The sequence below is a fragment of the Euphorbia lathyris genome, chromosome 2 (assembly GCF_963576675.1).
Source record: "Euphorbia lathyris chromosome 2, ddEupLath1.1, whole genome shotgun sequence".
Taxonomy (NCBI): Eukaryota; Viridiplantae; Streptophyta; class Magnoliopsida; order Malpighiales; family Euphorbiaceae; genus Euphorbia; species Euphorbia lathyris.
Genome location: NC_088911.1, coordinates 41,430,092 through 41,450,598, shown reverse-complemented (window position 1 = coordinate 41,450,598; position 20,507 = coordinate 41,430,092). Strand labels below are relative to the sequence as shown.

The following is a 20,507-nucleotide window of genomic DNA, read 5'->3' as shown; positions in this document are numbered from 1 at the left end:
ATCTTAAACTGTAAAAATAATAATAGAAAAAAGAGAGAGAGAGAGGAAAGAAACAAAGAAAGAAAGAAAGAAAGAAAAGAAAGAAAGAAAGCGACCGTGGCCTTTAATTCAAAAGTGAAAGCAGACAAAAAAAGAATAAATTATGTTCACTTAAAGTTAAATAAATAAAAAAATAAATAAAACCCTAGCCCCTTTTTCCTCAAAGAATGTGAAGATGTTGAAAAGAAAAGGAAAGAGAAGCAAGCAGATGAGGCAACAAAGAAAGAGAAATGGTGAAACCCTAAACCAGAGGCAGTAAGTAAGTATGAGTCTCAAATAAAACACAGCCCTAATTTGGTGAAATTGAAGAAGCCAAAAAGAAAAGAAAACCCTAAAAAAGGTAGGGCACAAAAAACCCTAAAAGAAAAGTGGGCTAGCTTGGGGTTACACTACAGCAGCAGCCAGCAGAAGCAGCATTAATGGCGAAAATCATGGCAGGCTGAAAGGCACTTGGTTGTTCATTATTGCTTTGTCTTAGAGTGGTTGGCTCTTAGATGTGGAAACCACAAAACAAGGAGGAGATTGAAAAAAGAGGAGATAGGGCATAGTATGTACTATGTCTACCAGAAAGATAAAATTATGAAATGACTCCTCCATTCTCCAATCTCTATCTCTATCTTAATCCTAAATGTGGGTTATATGCAATGTAAGTCATTCATTACTTTAGCAGCATCAGCAGCACATCTAACTAAGTGGATGGAGAATTATTGTTCTCCTTTCCTTCTTTCTTCCTACTCTTAATACCACTTCTTCTATGCAGGACCACTAAAAGTCTTCTGATTATGACTTCTATATCCCCCCTCTATGCCTCTCTCTCTCTCTCTCTCTCTTAATTCCATTTCAATTCTCACTCATCATCATTTCAATTTTGAATGTCGCTGTTGGACTAAAAGTTTAAGCTGATGGAAACGTATAAAACACATGTTTATCTTAGTATGTGTTAAAATTCTATTAGTAAATATCATCACGTGTCGGAGGATAATGGTTCTGTTAAATCTCTAATTAGTTAGGGTGAAATTTCAGTAATTTGGATAGGTTAGGGATAAATATGATCAAATAATAGATTCGTGAGCGGGATGATAAAATTTTGAATTGATTAGGGACCAAAAATAGTATTTTAAACCTATTCCTTAGTGTATATGGACATGATAATCACAACTTATCTATTCACCTAAAGCATGATCTAAAATCAATTCATGTCTTTTCTACCTATTTTCTGTGTTATCTATGTTCAAATCTTTAATTCACTTGGAATTTGAACAATACACCACATTTCTTCCCGCAAAGAAAAAGAAAAAAAGGCCTACTATGCTAGGAGGCCTCTAAATTTGTCTCAAAAGTCAATTTACCTCTTGAAATTTTAAATGTTTTGTTAATAAGAGCACAAGATTAGTTTTCGTGGAATTAAAATATACCTCACTTTAAACAAATTAAGATGGTTAATAAAGTATTTTAAAGAGAAATTCTACTGTGAGTCAGAACCAGTACCAAATTAGTAAGTTCATGGAACTAACAATACACTTTAGAAAGTTCATAGTACTACTAATCCCGATCCATTGTATATAAATATTTCATTTTAGGTAAGTTCATGGGACTAACAACACACTTTTGAAGTTCAAGAAATCAATAGACTTTGTGAACCAAATTCAAGTAACTACGTATATATTAAGCCGAGAAAAAATAAACTACACACTACATACTCTTATATTTTTAGGGATAAGATGCAAAAATACTCAAAACATTGGCAGCTAAGAGCAATTTTACTATTAACGTTTAAAATAATGCAATTTTACCTCTAAGCTTTACAACAAAGAGCAAATTTATCCTTAATGTTGGCTAGTTGGTTCGATTTAAAAAACAATTCACTAAAATGTCTGCTCAGTCATGAATCGTGTCATCTACACTTTAAATATGTGTCATTTTATCACTAATTAGTAACATATTACAACCATATGAATAGACATTAATTTTTTTTAACAAAAAAATTTAAAAAATTATACTGTATTTTGTATGACTTGGACAAGAAAACACAAATATTTCATCGAATTTAAAAATATTAATTTTCAAATCTATTATTAAATCGTAAAAAATGTGAAATCTCTTTTTAGAACCAATTCATAGGCAAAGGGTGTAGAGTAAAAAAAAAACAAAATATCCGTCTTTTATAATGATATTTGAAATTGATCCAATTTGTCAATGTTAAGAGGGAAATTTGCTCTTAACTGCCAACATTAGGAGTAAAATTACCCATTTTATACGTTAGTGGTAAAATTGCTTCTGACTATCAACGTTATGGGTATTTTTGCATCTTATTCCTATATATTTTTGTGTGTGTTTCGTTACAATTCTTTAATACGGATAATTACACTCCTGATCTTCCAACTTAGGTCATTTTTACTATTTAGTCATTCAATTTCTTTCCGGATTTTTATTTTTACTGAAACTTAATTAAAATGTAAAAGAGTTCAATTTTAACAGACATTGTCAAAATACCTAATAATTTAAGACTTAGACAATTTACTACATGTTTGATCAATTTAAAATCCATGTCAGCATAAAACTTTTGTCTCTAGAAAATGAAGAGGAAATAATTAATTGGAATTAATTTATATTACTTGGAAAACTATGTCACTTTCGAACATAAAAGTGGAGAACATCCAAACTTTGAAATAAAAGTTCAGAAATAATATATGGTGCGGAGGATATACACATAGCTCTATTAACAGAATACTCAATCATCAAAGAAAAATTTGACAACTAATAAAAACTAAATAGGTTGAATTAATTTATTTTAAAACGGATCATATTTTGACGAATATTTAGAGATAAATAACATTCAAAGCCTCTTATTTAGTCTTATTTTCTTTATGACCCTCACTTCATAACTAAATATAAAAGTTTCTAAATTTTACTTTTTCACTAAAGGTAATGTTCAAATTTAGCCTTATTATTAATGGAATAAAACAGTTTTATGTACCAAAGAGTATCATATTAAGTTTATATTTAGCCGTCGGTGTAATTTCAACAGTAGCATTCACTTGGACCCTGAGTGACAAAATGACCGTTAGATATATGTTTATTAAATCTACACCTTATGATGTTTTGGATATCCACCGTAGGATTATAATGAGTCTATATCTAACGGTGAATGACTAAATTCATTTAGTCACTCAGGATCTAGGTGAACGCTACTAGTAATTTCAAATCTCAATAATATAAGATAAATTTTTTTTTATTAATAGAAAATATGTAGTTTCATATTCTTGTCTCCTCCAATTTCTAGTCTTCTACTCACTCACATTTTCTATTGATGGACGAAAAACACCTCATTTTTTTGTTAATAATGGTTAAAATTACACTATCTTCTAAAATATTAGACTTCACATTTCACTATTTTGTATGTGATGGCTAGAAATTCACTCTTTTACAATGAACATAAAACTAAATTTATACATTTTCTTTTTTACTGACATATATTAAAATGGTTTATGATCAAAATGACCGCTGAAATGAAGAATTCAGAATGGTTTATTTTAAAAATTAGAGTTGTTTACAATCAAATTTCCCATGAATCCATCTGTTTTATTTTTCAAATCATTATTTTCGGGGGTATTCTTTCTCTAAATAGCCAATTTATCCTCGTTTATTAAACAATATCAAAATGGCCTCAAAAATAAAAAGGTTCCAGAATTAAAAATTGCTTAAATCAATTGTCAAGATACCTATTAGTCCCCTTAATTTTTTTAAATTGATCTATTGACCCCTAAAATTACTTAAAGAGTATATTTCAACATTTTTAAGATCTCTTATTATTCCGTTATGTGGATTTGAAGACGTTAATAGTTCACTTTAGAGTGGTTAAAAGGTTAAGTGACTTTTATATTTTATATTTGTGAAATACAAAGTCCATGGACTTTTATGTCAGGTTTTAAAATTCATTGCATAAAATAAAAGTTGATCAAAGTTAAGGTACCTAAATAAAATTTACCCGAATATTTAGTTAACCAATGTCTAAATATTTTCAGCACAATTTCAGTTTAATTATTTTATCCAAACTAATAACATAAAATCAAAACTATTTCTTTAAATCTCAACCAGAAAATCAGAATTTTGGACGGAAAAAAATGGACCAAGAACCCAGTGTCTACTGCAAACCTTAATTGATCTGATGAAAAATGAATCCCCAAAACAAACAAACTCAAAATCTAAAAAGAAAACTATGTATAAAATCGGTATAAAAATCTCTAAATGTATAAAACTTATGATGGAATGGAAAATCAAATCCACTTTTCCAATAATTTTTGTCAAATTATGTAAGAAATCAATTAACCAAAAGCTTAATTAGTTAATAAGGTGAAATTCAAGAATATACTTTATTACTATCTCTACACACTCTTACATGCCAATACCTTTATCAATAGAAATTAGAAGGTTTAATACATCATTTATCCATGAAATTATGCAAAAAGCTTGATTTACACTTTGAATTTTCAAAGTGTCCCGAAAGCTTCCTCGGCTTGCATAAAATATCCGGATAGTCTTTCAATTTGCGTAAAATATAGTCAATTAATCATTCGGTTGCAAAAAAAAAAAAAAGTAAGTTAGGTACGGAAGGTGTGTTGCACGCATCTTGAAAAAGTAAAATCACCAAGGTTGAGGTATGAGTTTCTAATTAGAGAGGACAAGTTTTACTGTTGAGTATAATTTATTATGTGAATTATGTAATAATATTCTAAGGTTCATGCAAAACACTTTATGTATTCATCATACTTTTTGCAATCTAGTGATTAACTGATTATATTTTACGAAAGTTGAGGGGTTGTCCAAACATTTTATAGAAGTTGAGAGGACTATCAGAACATTTTAAAAGTTTAGGGATCAATCAAGCTTTTTGAATAAGTTCAAAGGATAAATAATATAGGTCTAATACATCACTAGCTCCATAACTTATCCATAAAAGTAGATTGGCTCCCTCAACTTTATTAGTGTCCCACGAGCTCCCTAAACTTGTCCATAAAAGTAGATTAGCTTTTTCAACTTTGCAAGTGTCTCACCAGATCCCTAAACTTGCTTATTCTATAATCACTAAATACAAAAATTTATTAAACCTAAATTCTAAAAATACATCTTCATATATTCAAGAGGTAATTTTTTCTCTTCTCCTACCTTTCAACATATTATAAGAGTTAGTGTTGCAGGTTTTAGAGATCGAATGAATGAAGATCGAGAGTTAATAGTATGGTTTTTGTATTTAGTTGTTACGGAATAAACAAGTTTGGAAAGTTGGTGAGACATTTGCAAAGTGAAAGGAGCTAATCTACTTTTATGGACAAATTTAGGGAGCTGGTGATAGGAAATAAGCAAGTTTAGGGAGCTGGTGAGACACTAACAAAGTTCATGGAACCAATCTACTTTTATAGGCAAGTTCAGAGAGCTAGTGATGCATTAGACGGGCCTAATACATCACCAGCTCCCTGAACCTATCCATAATAGTAGATTGGCTCCCTAAACTTTGCGAGTGTCTCACCAGCTCCTTAAACTTGATTATTCTGTATCACCAACTCACTAAACTTGTCCATAAAATTAGATTAGCTTCCTGAACTTTATAAGTATCTCACCAACTGCCTAAACTTGCTTAATTCGGTAACAACTAAATACAAATACCATAATACTAACTCTCAATCCTTATACATTCGATCTCTCAAACCCGCAACACTAACTCTTATAATAGGTTGAAAGGTAGGAGAAGAGAAAAAATCACATCTCGAATACATGAAGATGTGTTTTTAGAATTTAGGTTTAATAAATTTTTATATTTAGTTGTTACGGAATAAGCAAGTTTAGGGAGTTAATGAGACAATTATAAATTTTAAGGAGTTAATCTACTTTTATGGACAAGTTCAGAGAGTTGGTGTACGAAATAATCAAGTTCAATGAACTGGTGAGACACTTGCAAAGTTTATGAAGAAAATCTACTATTATGGACAAGTTCAGGGAGTTGGTGATGTATTAGGCCTATTAGACGAATAATATAGGTCTAATACATCATCAGCTCCCTGAACTTGTCCGTAATAGAATTGGCTCCCTGAACGTTACAAGTATCTTACCAGCTCCCTAAACTTACTTATTTCGTATCACCAGCTCACTAAACTTGTCCATAAAAATTTATGAGCTCCCTGAACTTTGCAAATGTCTCACCAGTTTCCTAAACTTGCTTATTCCGTAACAACTAAATACAAAAATCATAATACTAACTCGGGTTAAGGTGCCAAAGAACCTCTAACATTTTGGATCATGAGTAATTTTACCCCTAACGTCTAAAATGGTGCAATTTTACCCCTAACATTAATAGCCAAGAGCAAATTTACAAATTTGGTGAAATTTTTGAATTTTTTTTTTCCAATTCGTACAAAAGTCAGTATATTTTTTTTTTTTTTTTTTCACATCCCAACATATGTTTGTGATTTGTTACTGATAAAATGACGCACGTGTGAAGTGTAGATGACAAGATTCATTACCGATAAGACAGTTTGATGAATTATTTCTCAAATTAACCCAATTTATCAATGTTAGGGGTAAAATTGCTCTTGGCTTCCAACGTTAGGGGTAAAATTGCACCATTTTAGACGTTATGCGTAAAATTACTCCTGATCCAAAACGTTAGGGGTATTTTTGCATCTTAATCCGAGTTAGTATTATGGTTTTTGTATTTAGTTGTTACAGAATAAGCAAGTTTACGGAGCTGGTGAGACACTTGCAAAGTTCAGGGAGCTAATCATTTTTTATGGACAAGTTTAGGGAGCTGGTGATACGAAATAAGCAAGTTTAGGGAGCTGGTGAGACACTTGCAAAATTCAGGAAGCCAATCTACTATTATGGATAAGTTGAGGTAGCTGGTGATGTATTAAGCCAACTCATTCATTTCTCATGTATATCAAGCCATCAAGTGTAATTCCTCTCTCCAAAGTCTAGATATACCAACTTATAACAGAATTTAGTTTATTTAACTTGTTTTAGGCCACAATATTGTAATTAGATACAACTTTCTGGATCAAAGTGGTACTTTTACCTATAAATAGGTTCATTCTGCATTTATAAACACGATTGAATCATTTCATTTTCGCTCATTGTATTCCCATTGATTATGTTGCAACTTTTAAATTTCTGTTTTTATGGATTAAAGTTAGCCTGAATTTGACAAATAATAATAATAATTTCTAACCCTTGCATTAGGTTACTAATCACTAAAGAAATAAAGACTTTTATTCTTTTTTGTTATATATATGGAATGAATTAGACCTTTCTTAATATTTTGTTGACAAAATTGGAGTGTTTAGTGAAATTTGACTTATTAATTGACATAATTAATCATCAAGTTCAAATTAATTTTTTAAACCAAACGTAAAATTTCTATAAATAATTTCTATATCCTTCAAGCTAGATATTAATCGTGTAACGAGTGGGTGTCGCTGCAATAGAAGGTTTGAGTAAAGAATAACCTAAAAGATGACAAAGGAAGCAAGAATAAACTCAATCTCATATCATAAATAGAAAAAGTGAAATAGTTATTAGTAAAGTGAATTTCTAATGCATGTATATAGACGAACTTTCAAGTCGTGAGAAGGTTCAGTGCGTTGGATTTCAATCAAAAACGGATAATATCTATATGGTATTATATTAAAATATTACAAATTAGTATTTCAGTAAACCTTTTAACAAGTAGCAAAAATTTCTTGAGAATATGTCAATTGGTTAATAAAAAAAAGTATATATTAAACCTATTTTTAAGCAATGTAATCAAGGAAATTTTTAGATTTTTTATAACAAAAGTTCAGGGTTAGGAGGAATATCTTAGATCCGGACCAAAGACAGTTTCAAGGCCAGAAAAAAGTTACAATATATTAGTATTCTGGAATTATTATTTTGTTCTTCTTATTCTGGATTTAATCGTTAGTAGGTCTAATTATTATATTGAAAATAAAACTAAATAATGATTAGTTTTAATGTTTGACTTGTGTGATGTAGATAAATAAATTAAATAAAAGGCAGCTGGGGCTTCAGATATAACTGGTAGGACTCATCTGTATCCATTATGGGCTTTTATTTATCTCTTCAATTGGGCTTTCAGCTTCAACTTTCTTACATTTTTATACATGAAAATCATAATTATTTATAATATTATAATTAAATCATATTCTTAAAATTAATTATTAAACATTATTATTTTTATATTTCATAAATAAAATATTATTTTATATTCTAATTTATAAATTTTAAACTCTAAAAAAATATCCTAAATCCGTACTTTATAAAAGCTAGTTATTAAATATATATTAATAGTAATTATATATGAATTGTATGTAAATTTCCCAACTTTTTTTCTTCTGATTTTTTTTTTTTTTTGTTGATTGTTAATTTTTTTAAATAAATTTTCTAATTACTTAGTTTGAGGTTTGTCATGCACCTTTTAGATAAATATTCTCCCAATTAAAATTTTCTACGTATGCTATAATTCAAACTCGAGATCTAACTTAAACGACTTGAGACTCTTATAATAATTAATACTATTTTTCATCATTATAATGAGACAAAGCCTGAGGAAATGGTCATTTATTTTTATTATATTTATAATTTTAAATTTTAGCATTAAATATCTTTTAACATGAAAGTCCCCAACTCAGAAGTCTGTCTGTACTTATTAATAATATGTGATCTTATGTCAGTAATTATAACTTCAGGAATGTAAGTATATTGTTAAATAATCCTAGCCTAGTTTATACGCAAATCTCTCTTCTTCTTTTGGCCTCATTATAAAAGAGAAAAACCTAGTTTTAATTTTAATTAAAAGAAATAATCTAGAAAAGAAGAAACTATGAATATTAGTATAGTAATATTACAATTAAGATAAATAAATGAAATTTAGGCTGTTACCTTATAGGATAATCTTTGAAATGAGCTCTTTCCATTTAACATTTTGATCCCTCTCTACATTTGCAATTTACATTTGAAGATTAAGATTAATTAATTTTAAGGCTCTTTTATGAATAAATAATATTGAAATGGAAAAAGGAAATAATGAAAGAGAGATGAAGAAAAGAAAGAAAACCTGAAGAAGATCGTGTATTCAGCTTTTGTTGAGGAGAGGAAGGGAAGAGGAGAGTGAAGACAAGAGCACAAAGAAGATGGACAAAATACCAAATGCTAGACTTTTTTTAATTTTATCATTTCATTTCATTTCAACTAAAAGTTTGCTATATTTCCGTACCCTCCACTTTTATTATCATTATTATTTTCCAAAACCACAAAACGACAACACATTAACCACAATATAATATATTAATATGTAAAAGACATGAGACAAATCATCAAAACTGACCTTCAGATATATTTGGTTTCATACATTAGGGTCCATCTACTTTCCCATTTCATTTCATTTGCCCCCTCAACTTTCAATTTATTTTATTACTCTACTAAACTAACATTACTAACTCTTTAAGCATTATGTCACCGAGATATTTGAGGATTTAAACTAGTTAAAGCACGCATTACTTTAAACTAAACACCTTGTTGCTTCCAAAATTGTTTGGATTAACCGATTCGAGTTTATTAAAGGTTGCAACATTCATCAGTGAGGTGTTAATAGGTATTTTGGGATCGTATGGTTTTAAAAATCGATATCAATAAAGAGTTTTTGATCTTTGATTTTACTATCATTCTTGACCTAAACATCATTACATTTTCATTCAAAATCAACGCCACATCTGTCACACACAAAGTTCGACAACTGGGAATTATCATCGAAAAACACAAAATACAAAATCATCACTAAAGACAAATAAACCCGAGCTACGACCAGTCATACGCACAGGAAAAATACAGTAATAAAAAAGCCATCATAACTATGACAAACATCCAGATACACCTACTTCACCATCATATCCAGATTCAGAATCACTTCGTCATCCATCAAAATCCGGTGCCAGTCCCGACATTCGTCGGTGGTATGCCCGTTCTACCGATGATACAGGCATGCCTTACCCACATGGGTTACCTGGTGTCTCGGATCTGTAGGGATGGATCCAATCAATCCTTGGCGCGAGAACTCTAAAAAAAATGGCACTTCGAGGCCTCAGAGGATCGATGCATGTTGGGCCAATTGGTTTAGTTGGGGAAGCATAACGACCCATCCTTCGGAGTCGCACCATCAGTGGCAAGCTCATCACTCATCCACAATCAGCCTTCTAACCCCATGAAGGATGCGGATTCACTACGACAATGGCTATCTCATCCGGACCAACGAACCCTCTGACTTCGTTTGACATCTGGGGATCCTTTTCCATCGCGAACCAAGCACTGACCACCACCTCACAGTAGTCGGTCATGGATCCTGCATACGGCATATAACTTTCACTCTTAGTAAGTCTGGCATGAGAACTCTCTCCACGACGCATCCACACAGGATATGCATAGTGAACTTCCCTTTCCAGAATCCGATCGGAAGCGGGCGGTGCTTGATAAACATAGGGATACGGCATCACGGAAATTGCTGAACTTAGCACTTTCGCGGACTCAATGACATCCCGGAGTGACATTTTCGACCACTAACAAAATCTTGAAGGCACATAAATAGCAAGAAGCAAAGCTGGCTAACTCCACTATATATAGACGAACAAGCGACATGACATCCACCACATAACAAGACTATTCAGAAAAGCAAACATCCACATCAAATGAAGATAATCATCATAAATTTGACAAATTCAATAAACTAAATCAAACACAAAAGATACACAATGTACGTATGTCACGTCGACATAATAGAGTACAATCATTCCTAACTTACCCACCTCCTAGCTATCTTTCTTCAAGAAATGACAAAACTGGACGACTTTTTGCTCCTCATCCTTGTCATAAATCTTCGACGCAAAGACCACCTCGACCGGCACGGTATAGCCGACGGCATGCGCAACACTTAGTACCATCATACGGTCGAGCTTTACAAATTTCTCCTCGCGTTGCGCCACGACATTGCGAAGATGGGAAGCCTGCTTTCAGGCCATCTCCAGCTCCTGTAATAATTTTTTCTTCTTTTTCGTCCAAGATTTTTTCTCTTAGACAGCCGCCGCCTACATCACATCCATGTGCTTCGCATAAGCACTCTTCGGACGGTGTACCCAGTCTATGGCCAGCTTCATGATCAACTCACAACGGCGCACGTCCCCTCAAACAACCTCAAGGCTGCTCTCCGCCTCGGCACAATGACTGTTCGAAGAATTTATCTGGTGGTGAAGCCTCTCGATCTCTGCTTGATGCGCCTCGTAAACCTCCTTCACAGTCTTAATGCTCTCATTCGACTTCTCCAGATCCGCAACAGTGTTTTGCAGACTTTCACAAAGGGAGTCAAGTGTGTTCTATCGCGGAAATACATCATGTATGCCCTATTGCAATCCACCAAAGCCTGCGACCAAATGAGGAAACTAGTTAAAAAGATCAAGTTAAAACAAGCACAACATAAGAGGAGACCGATCCAAAGTGACTTACCACTCCTATAGCAGACATGGTTTCCCCTAACAACTCTAACAAAGACGCTGAGCGGCACCTTTCCACCTCCCCTAGTATGCTCGCAAGCCTCGCAATTTCACGAGCCAGCCTTGAGTTCAGCATAATCTCTTCGTAGTTTAAACTACGAACGAAGTTCAAGTACTGCTCTGCTTTCCCTTCCATCCGGGCCAAGAATCCATAATCTCAGGGTTCGCCCTGACCAGTTCTCTGATAGGCCCTATAGGCGCTGCCTCCCCACATTCGACTCGGTTTTTTAACGTACTAATGGAGTCTCGCCCTCTAGAGAACTCTCTTTCTCAGCCCCAGCACTTGAGTCGACCCGCTTCCCCTTCTCCATACGAGAAGCTTTTCTTTTACTGCGACCTTGGCACTCTACCCCCTCGCCCTCGTCATCATAAATGATCACAATCTCAGCATCGACCCCAACCTCCTCTACTTCCCTCCTCTCCTCAATAAGACTAGAAAATGACACTTCGCTCCTAACCTCAGCTTCGTCGCTAACTCCTATAACCCCGTCAATACTACGAACCACCTGGCTCGCATCCTCCAGCGAACTAAAGGAAGGTAACGAGACAGAGGCACCCTCGAAAGCATCAGTTGGCGGCAGTAGTCCCTCGGCAAACTCCATCATATCGAAATCCATGTTAAAACACGGATCACCAGCCACTACAACAAAAAAGAGAAGCACAGGAAAACGGTTAAGTACACATCAATAACACCACACACTATATGTACAAACAACAAACCAGCACCCCCTCGCTACCTTCACCTTGATAGACTCCAACTCTCCCAAATCCCCATCAGTGAAGGCATGCCCCTTTTTTTAGAACTCAAGGTCCCTCGCGGACCACCTGACAGATGAGCTAGATACCATTGGTTCCAGATAGAGTACCCACAGGCGAGGTAATGACCAATAAGCAAGTCCACATCTTGCTTATTCTCTTTATCATCCGGCAAACCCTTTAGATAGGCGACCAATCGTTGGGAGGCATCCAGAGGATCATCGTTCCATATCATGCGGTAGGGGAATATGTCTTGCGTCTGTCATACTCGGAAGAACCGATGCCTCCACTCGTGTATCTTCTCTTGCAGACGCCCCAACACGTTAAAGTTAGTTGAGAAAAAGTAACATATTGGGAACGGGGCCCCTTTATTGGCTTAAACAATTGTCTGAATACTATCCTCGTCGCATGGTAGCCCACCGTGCGATATAGAGCATAGAAGGCCACCAGCTTTCTCCAGACATTCGGATGGATTGACACAGACCGAATTACTTTATAACTTTGATAAAAAAATAGGAGCAATGACAGTTGTTCGTTCCTCATACACTACCATCTCATCTCTAGCACCCGCCTCGTTCATCCCCAAGGCACTCAACTTATAAGGCGCACCAATCGAATATGCCACCGACAGCGAGGTAATATCCGCCAAGACTATAATACTGTGAGCATCTTCCATTATGAAGTGGTCAGGTTGCCTCTGCCTCTCGGATTTTTTGAAGCGATGCCCGTTTGAACCTGATACTCCCGAGTCACGATACCCCGCCTTCCTAGGCTTCGGTCACCCCCTCTTTCATCTTTTTCTCACCCATAGCCTTTGATAGGGACATTTCGTCCCTATCATTTAGCGTGATTTACGGTTTAATTTTGGAAAAAATAAATAAGTTTAATTGCAAAAATAGAATGTTTTAATAAAATAACGAAATAAAAATAAAATCTGTACTTTCGGTTATTTATCTTTATTTTTTATTAGTTTAGAAAATAAAACGTCAAGCTAAATCGGCTCTCGAGAATTGTATTTCAGGTACGAGTAAGGAGCAAAAATCCACCGACATACGCGGGGCGTATCATGGGAATTCTGCAGAAATAATGTATCTCCATGCTTGTATCTTGTGAACTTACAATTCTACCCCTAGCTTGATGTGTATAAATAAGAGTGACTAGCACTCATTTTGATAATCGAGAATTTTATGTATTGAGCTCTTGCTATATAGTTTTAGATTTTAGATTCAGATTTTACATAGCAAAACTCTATCCCCTTGAGAGCTTGTTCAATTATTTCGGCATTCCGTCGAAGTTCCATTCCACTTTCGTTCACCAAGCTCAAGAGTTCCACCTCCAAGTCCTAAGAGACGGCTTTGAGTCCGGTTAGCTAGTTCCGAGGGCGGATTCTTCCCTTTTCACTTGCTAATTAGCTTGTACTCTTCCTATGTACTAGGCTTGGTTGTATTCCATATTTACATTTTCCATATTTATAATTTATGATTTACAATTTCTACTTCTTTATATGTGTTGATGTTTGCTACTTGTTTTGATATTCGTTATTGATTATTGTGTAGGGGAACGCGATTTTCGACGCCATTCGGGCTATCTTTAGGGATTCATATAGGTGTTGCCTTATCGGAAGTGACACACCGGAAACCGTAGGAATTGACAAGCCACGGAACTTACGGGCCCTAATTTCTGATCCCAAGCATTAGACACGCCTTGACTAGGAACCACGTAGTCTAAGTACTTCACGGGACGGTCACTCTACACGTAGTCGTCATTGCAAGAGTAAATCATCAACCGTATATATTCAGAGTCATTGTTTATCATATTTATAACTTATCACTATCCGTATCACTTCGTAGAGTCTTTGTTATATAAATCTGTCTCACCCGTAGTTAGGAGTAGTTTGTAGTTGTTTCCCAAATCAACTCAAAGTATTCACCGCTTAGATAATGTATAAAACCGAATCGTTTAATACTTGTAGTTATAAATCCCGTGGATTCGATACCCGGTCTTAACCGGATTATTACTTGATACGACAGGGTACACTTGCCCCTAAGTAGTAGCGTCTAATAGAGATAGAGCATATAGGAAGATCACATCCATAGTCATAACACACTTATCATAATATATTTAGAGCTCTACCGGACACTCATCAAGTTTTTGCGCCGTTGCCGGAGATTTATATTTTCATGCAATATTAGACAAAAACGTTTTATTGTTAGTCTAAGCATTTGTAAATATTATTTTCTCTTTGTGAATAATTTGTTTTCTTTCTTGTCGTTACTAATGATTTTTTCCATGGTATGATGCCTCATATTCGTCATATGTGGGATGACCACATGGATGACGAATGTTCACACCAACACTCAACCTCACAATTCGATGTGGTAATCTCTATGCTTAAAGATATTCATGTAAGATTATCTAACACTGAGGCATATTGTAGGGATTTGGGAAATCAGATTGTCAGATTGAAGTCTCCTCTTGATTCAACCGCGGGCGAATCAATTAGAGATACCAATCCGATTGGTCAAAATGGAAAGCTTGAGTTAGTTGATCTTTCTCAAAAGGATTCTCCACATAATGAAGGATGTCTCAATTGCGAGAAAACGGAAATTCTAATTGATGAGCCGGTTGAGTGTGGACCCATGGAAGAGAATCCAGAACCAGAAGAGTTTGAGGTTCCTTCTACCTCGGAATATTTCACTCTTTTTGAACTACCAAAGGAGTCAAGGAGGGAGCAAACTAAACTCTTCAATAATTTCTTTAAATATAGTTTTTGGTTTTCGTTAAATTTCTTTGAAACTAACAACCCGTTTTGTAGGTACGGATTGTTTATTCAAGAATTTGCATTTCTAACGCGAATGGAAGCATACACCTAGGAGGAAATTCTAAGTCGAGCTCACCGACTATAAAGTAGCGCTTCTTGGGAGGCAACCCAAGCTCGAATAAGGGAGTTTTCTTCCCCAATTTTTAATTCCCACATTTTCTTTTTCAGCATCGTTTCTCGTTTTTTTTACCGACATTTTATATACGCTACAAAATAAAAATCAAAAGAAAAACAAATCCCATTAATATCCAAAACCCTACGCGGGGCGCCATACCTTTCACGCCCCGCGCATCTGCGTGTCTGTCCCCATTTTTGTTATCAAAGACACATTACGCGAGGCGTCTGCCGTACCACGCCCCACGTACATTCGACCGTTGGGTCCTCTTCCGAATAAGCACCATGTGTGCGGACACGCAGGGCGCCCCCTAGGGCACGCCCGTGTATCCTAGGGGAGTTGCGAATTGCAACTCCCTATGGCAGCTTTTCCTCTTCCCCCTCTCCCATCACTCTCTCCTCTTCCCCAAAAGTCTTTCCCACTTCTCCACTCCACCTCTTCTACCTTCCAATCACCCTTCACCTTTTCAAATTCAAACTTCTTTAACTTCCCTCTTCATTATGTTTGTTTTAACCACCCTCTTAATTACTTATTAAAATAATAAAAACATTAAATAACAATTAAAATCCATAAAAATTCAAAAATCCCTTTGAAACAATCGAAAACTTCTCCCACGCGGGGCATACCCCCAGGCACGCCCCGCGTCCTCGCCATTCTCCCACGTATTTATGGCCAGGAGGTGCGATACGCGAGGTGTGATTTCCCGCACGCCCCGCGTGCCGTGCCGTTTTTTTGTCAAATAAAGATCAGGAGGTGGGATACGCGTGGTGTGGCCCCTTCAAGCCCCGCGTACCCCTCTGGGAATCCGAATTTCACTTGGATTCCCACTCCTCCCCTATTTATACTCCTTCCTTTTCATCACTCCTTCCCTCACACTCACTCTACCTCCCCATATTCCTCCTACATTCTTCCTCACTCCTCCAAAACCATGACCCGAAGCAAGCGAGTAGCCGACATCCGCCCCCCGCGGTCCACTCGGGCCCGCTCTTCTCGTTCCCAACAACACCAATCACCACCACCACCCGAACGAGAAGAAACACCACCACTCACCAACCAATACAATTCCCCATTTCACCTCCACACAGAAGGGGAGGTGGTCCAATACCTCACCATCTCCACTTCCACCATCATGGCCCTCCCATATATCGATCGGAGCATTCTCAACCACTACGACCTCGGTAGTGCTTTCGAGGATCATCTACGATCCCTTGGTTGGCACGACCACTTTCATGCCTGCCATCTTGTGTACCCGTCACTAGTTTTGGAATTATTCTCCACACTTGACTCTAATGGTGTCCCCGGGGCCGCCCTCTTCAACTTCCGCCTTCACAACCATCCGTACTCTATTGACACGGCCTAGATCCGCTCCCATTTCACAAAGCAAACGGAACCAGGCACCATCCATTGGCCCTCCGATGACACCGCCCGTGAATTCTGGGCCACTATTACCGGCTCAGACACCTATGATGTATCCAACCTCCACCCGGGAAGCATCCGTGACCCCATCCTCTACCTCCTCCACCGCTTCATCAGCTATTATTTGACGGGGAAGTCTGAGTCTAACAAAGTCAACAAGTTCGAACTCTTGGCTTTGTATTGTTCCGCCAACGGTCTCACATTCGACCTCTCTTTCCTTGTTGCTACTATGATCCACCACATGCCAACCCGAAAGCGTGCCAAACTTGGGCTCGGCCATCTTGTCACTATTTTTGCCACTACCGCCCTTGGCGGTGCCGCCCTTGACCGCCTTCGCCATCTAGAACCCCGCCCCTTGGAGAAAAATGCCTTCAAGTCCCTCAAACGCCGTGCCTCCGGCCTGGGTGAGAGTTCGGGGGCGGGCGAGCAACAAGCGGAAGAAGGTTGGGACTCCGACCTTGGACTCAACTTTAGTCCACCCCCCAACCACGACTTCAACTCCATCTACGCCCAGTTCGATATTTTGGAGGACAACCAACGATGTGATCGGACCCACTTCGACGCCCTCGATGCTCGCCTCGATGCCTCCGAGGCTCAAAGGCAAGCGGATAGGGCTAGCTTCGACGCCTTCACCAACACCTTCTTCACCCACTTCAATATCCATGGGCATCCTCCTCCGCCTCCACCCTAGTTTCCATTTGTTTTTATGTTTTTCGTTGTTATATGTCTCTCCTTTTCGTGTTTCTGTTTTTCGTTCGTGTTTTTATGGTATTATCTCTTATGTTTTTCTTTTACTTTCGTTCTCCTTTACTTAATATATCCATATCTTTTTCCCGTCTTATAATTTTTCTTTATGTTTGTTTTTGTTTATCTCCGCTTTCCATGTTCGTTTTTCTGTTTATGCATGAGTAATAATAGACACGCGGGGCGTGCCCATTCTACGCCCCGCGTGCCCCGCCTTTTTCCCCTTATAACTAGCCTAGAGCTCGGAACACGCGGGGCGCCCCTCTAAGTGTGCCCCGTGTATCTGAGTCTCTGGCCAAAATGTACTTAAAATGCCTCTCCTACGCGGGGCGCCCCCCTGGGTACACCACGCGTAGGACCTGACCTTCGGGGTCCGTTTCCATTTTATCTTTATTTTTGTTTTTGATTTTCTTTTCTTTTGCGACGTCCTTGGAATAGACATCATTTTAATAACGCGAAGGGCCATGCAACCCCGCACTCACCGTTTGTTTTGCACTAACAAAAAAAAACAAAAAAACAAAAATAAAAATCAAATAAAAAACAAAATAATTAAACTAATTTATGGATTCTTAAATTTTTTCGACACACTACCTCCCTCGGAAATTAATTAAAAGTTTCGTTATTTGTTCTTAAATGTAAAGACGTTAAATCAAAGGATCGGTTTTATTAAGAAATTTTAGTCTTGATTCTGAAGTTATAGAATTTATGCAAAGCCTAGATTCGTACTAAACAAAAGCATTGAGTCCTAACCCACAGGTTATCTCTATAATGAAATTTAAAAAGGCAATAAAAATGGGATGGTTGAAAATTTGACGAGAACTTGAACGTACACAATTTAACCCAAATTTTTGTGAGGTATCTTTGAGCCTAAAAGAGTTCGTACGAGAACTCTATTTCTTTCACAATTTTTCGAGAGCTTTGACTTCACTTGATTCATAGAGTTTGCACCTAATACCGGGTTAAGTACACTTATGTTGGTAAAAATGACAATAGATGATAAAACGAATCCACTTAGGCTAATTCTTTTCTTAAATTATTTTTCTCTTTTTGATTAACCTCTAGGAAACCCCCTCGAGCCTATTAACCGACTTCTTTGTTAATACCTTTTTAACATCTAACCCTTTTCCTCTTGTTTAAATACCAACGAAATCAAATCGCACCAAATAAGCCAAGGCCTTGACAAGTAAGCACCGTAAGCTTTCGAAATCGTTTTTGTGTCGCTCTAAAAAAAACACAATAAAGAGGAAAAGGCATTCTCAATCTCTACCCGAGCAATTTCGAGTTACATTTTACGAACTCGCTAAGGCCAAAATAAAAACACAGTGCGATCATCAAAATGGTGTTTGAACTCGAGTTTCTAAAAATTTAACCACTAAAAAGCCACCCACATTACAACCTCCCTCCGGGTTCATTTTTAATATTACCTAAACCATAACATTGGAGGAAAAACCCGGATAAAAATACAAACTCAAAGTGATTTCGAGTAAGTACAAAGGAGATTGCAAAAACACCGACCCACCAAAATTTGAGCGTAAGAGTGAAATCCCTTGGTGAGGTACTTTCGGGTTCTCAAAAGATAATCGACCCCCGTTAATATTGCCTATTAAATTTGATCATGGAGGTCTCAAACAAGTTTTTGTTACTCATTTGTTTGCGTAGGTACTTGCCGAAAACTTTGCTTAAAACTTTAGCTTCGGAATCACGCACTTGGTAAAACCAACCGACGGTTTGTTTCTTAATGATCTCAATCCCTTGTCTTTCGATTTCTTTTACTTGAGGACAAGTAAAACTTTAAAGTCCGAGGAGGTTTGATAGGGTCGTTTCGTCTCTATCTTTTAGCGTGATTTACGGTTTAATTTTGGAAAAAAATAAATAAGTTTAATTGTAAAAATAGAGTGTTTTAATAAAATAACGAAATAAAAATAAAATCCGTACTTTTGGTTATTTATCTTTATTTTTTATTAGTTAAAAAATAAAACGTCAAGCTAACTCGGCTCTCAAGAATTGTATTTCAGGTACGAGTAAGGAGCAAAAATCCACCGACATACGCGGGGCGTATCATGGGAATTCTACAGAAATAATGTATCTCCATGCTTGTATCTTGTGAACTTACAATTCTACCCCTAGCTTGATGTGTATAAATAAGAGTGACTAGCACTCATTTTGATAATCGAGAATTTTATGTATTGAGCTCTTGCTATATAGTTTTAGATTTTAGATTCAGATTTTACATAGCAAAACTCTATCCCCTTGAGAGCTTGTTCGTTTATTCCGGCATTTCGTCGAAGTTCCGTTCCACCTTCGTTCACCAAGCTCGAGAGTTCCACCTCCAAGTCCTAAGAGACGGCTTTGAGTCCGGTTAGCTAGTTCCGAGGGCGGATTCTTCCCATTTCACTTGCTAATTAGCTTGTGCTCTTCCTATGTACTAGGCTTGGTTGTATTCCATATTTACATTTTCCATATTTATAATTTATGATTTACAATTTCTACTTCTTTATATGTGTTGATGTTTGCTACTTGTTTTGATATTCGTAATTGATTATTGTGTAGGGGAATGCGATTTCCGACGCCATTCGGGCTATCTTTAGGGATTCATATAGGTGTTGCCTTACCGAAAGTGACACACCGAAAACCGTAGGAATTGACAAGCCACAGAACTTACGGGCCCTAATTTCTGATCCCAAGCATTAGACACGCCTTGACTAGGAACCACGTAGTCTAAGTACTTCACGGATCGATCACTCTACACGTAGTCGTCATTGCAAGAGTAAATCATCAACCGTATATATTCGGAGTCATTGTTTATCATATTTATAACTTATCACTATCCGTATCACTTCGTAGAGTCTTTGTTATATAAATCTATCTCACCCGTAGTTAGGAGTAGTTTGTAGTTGTTTCCCAAATCAACTCAAAGTATTCACCGCTTAGATAACGTATAAAACCGAGTCGTTTAATACTTGTAGTTATAAATCCCGTGGATTCGATACCCGGTCTTAACCGGATTATTACTTGATACGACGGGGTA

The 20,507-nt window shown here is 36.4% G+C and overlaps 1 long non-coding RNA gene across 3 annotated transcripts in view; it reads right to left on the bottom strand.

Annotated features, from left to right (window-relative positions):
* The window catches only part of LOC136220566 (uncharacterized), a 39,796-nt gene extending 30,562 nt beyond the window's left edge, over positions 1–9,234 (bottom strand). For all 3 annotated transcript variants that reach the window (XR_010684575.1, XR_010684574.1, XR_010684573.1), the window contains exons 1-2: positions 9,146–9,234; positions 8,971–9,024 (exon numbers count right to left, since the gene is read on the bottom strand). This is a non-coding gene — a long non-coding RNA (uncharacterized lncRNA). The remainder of the gene's footprint in view (positions 1–8,970; positions 9,025–9,145) is intronic.
* Positions 9,235–20,507: the final 11,273 nt, after the last annotated feature.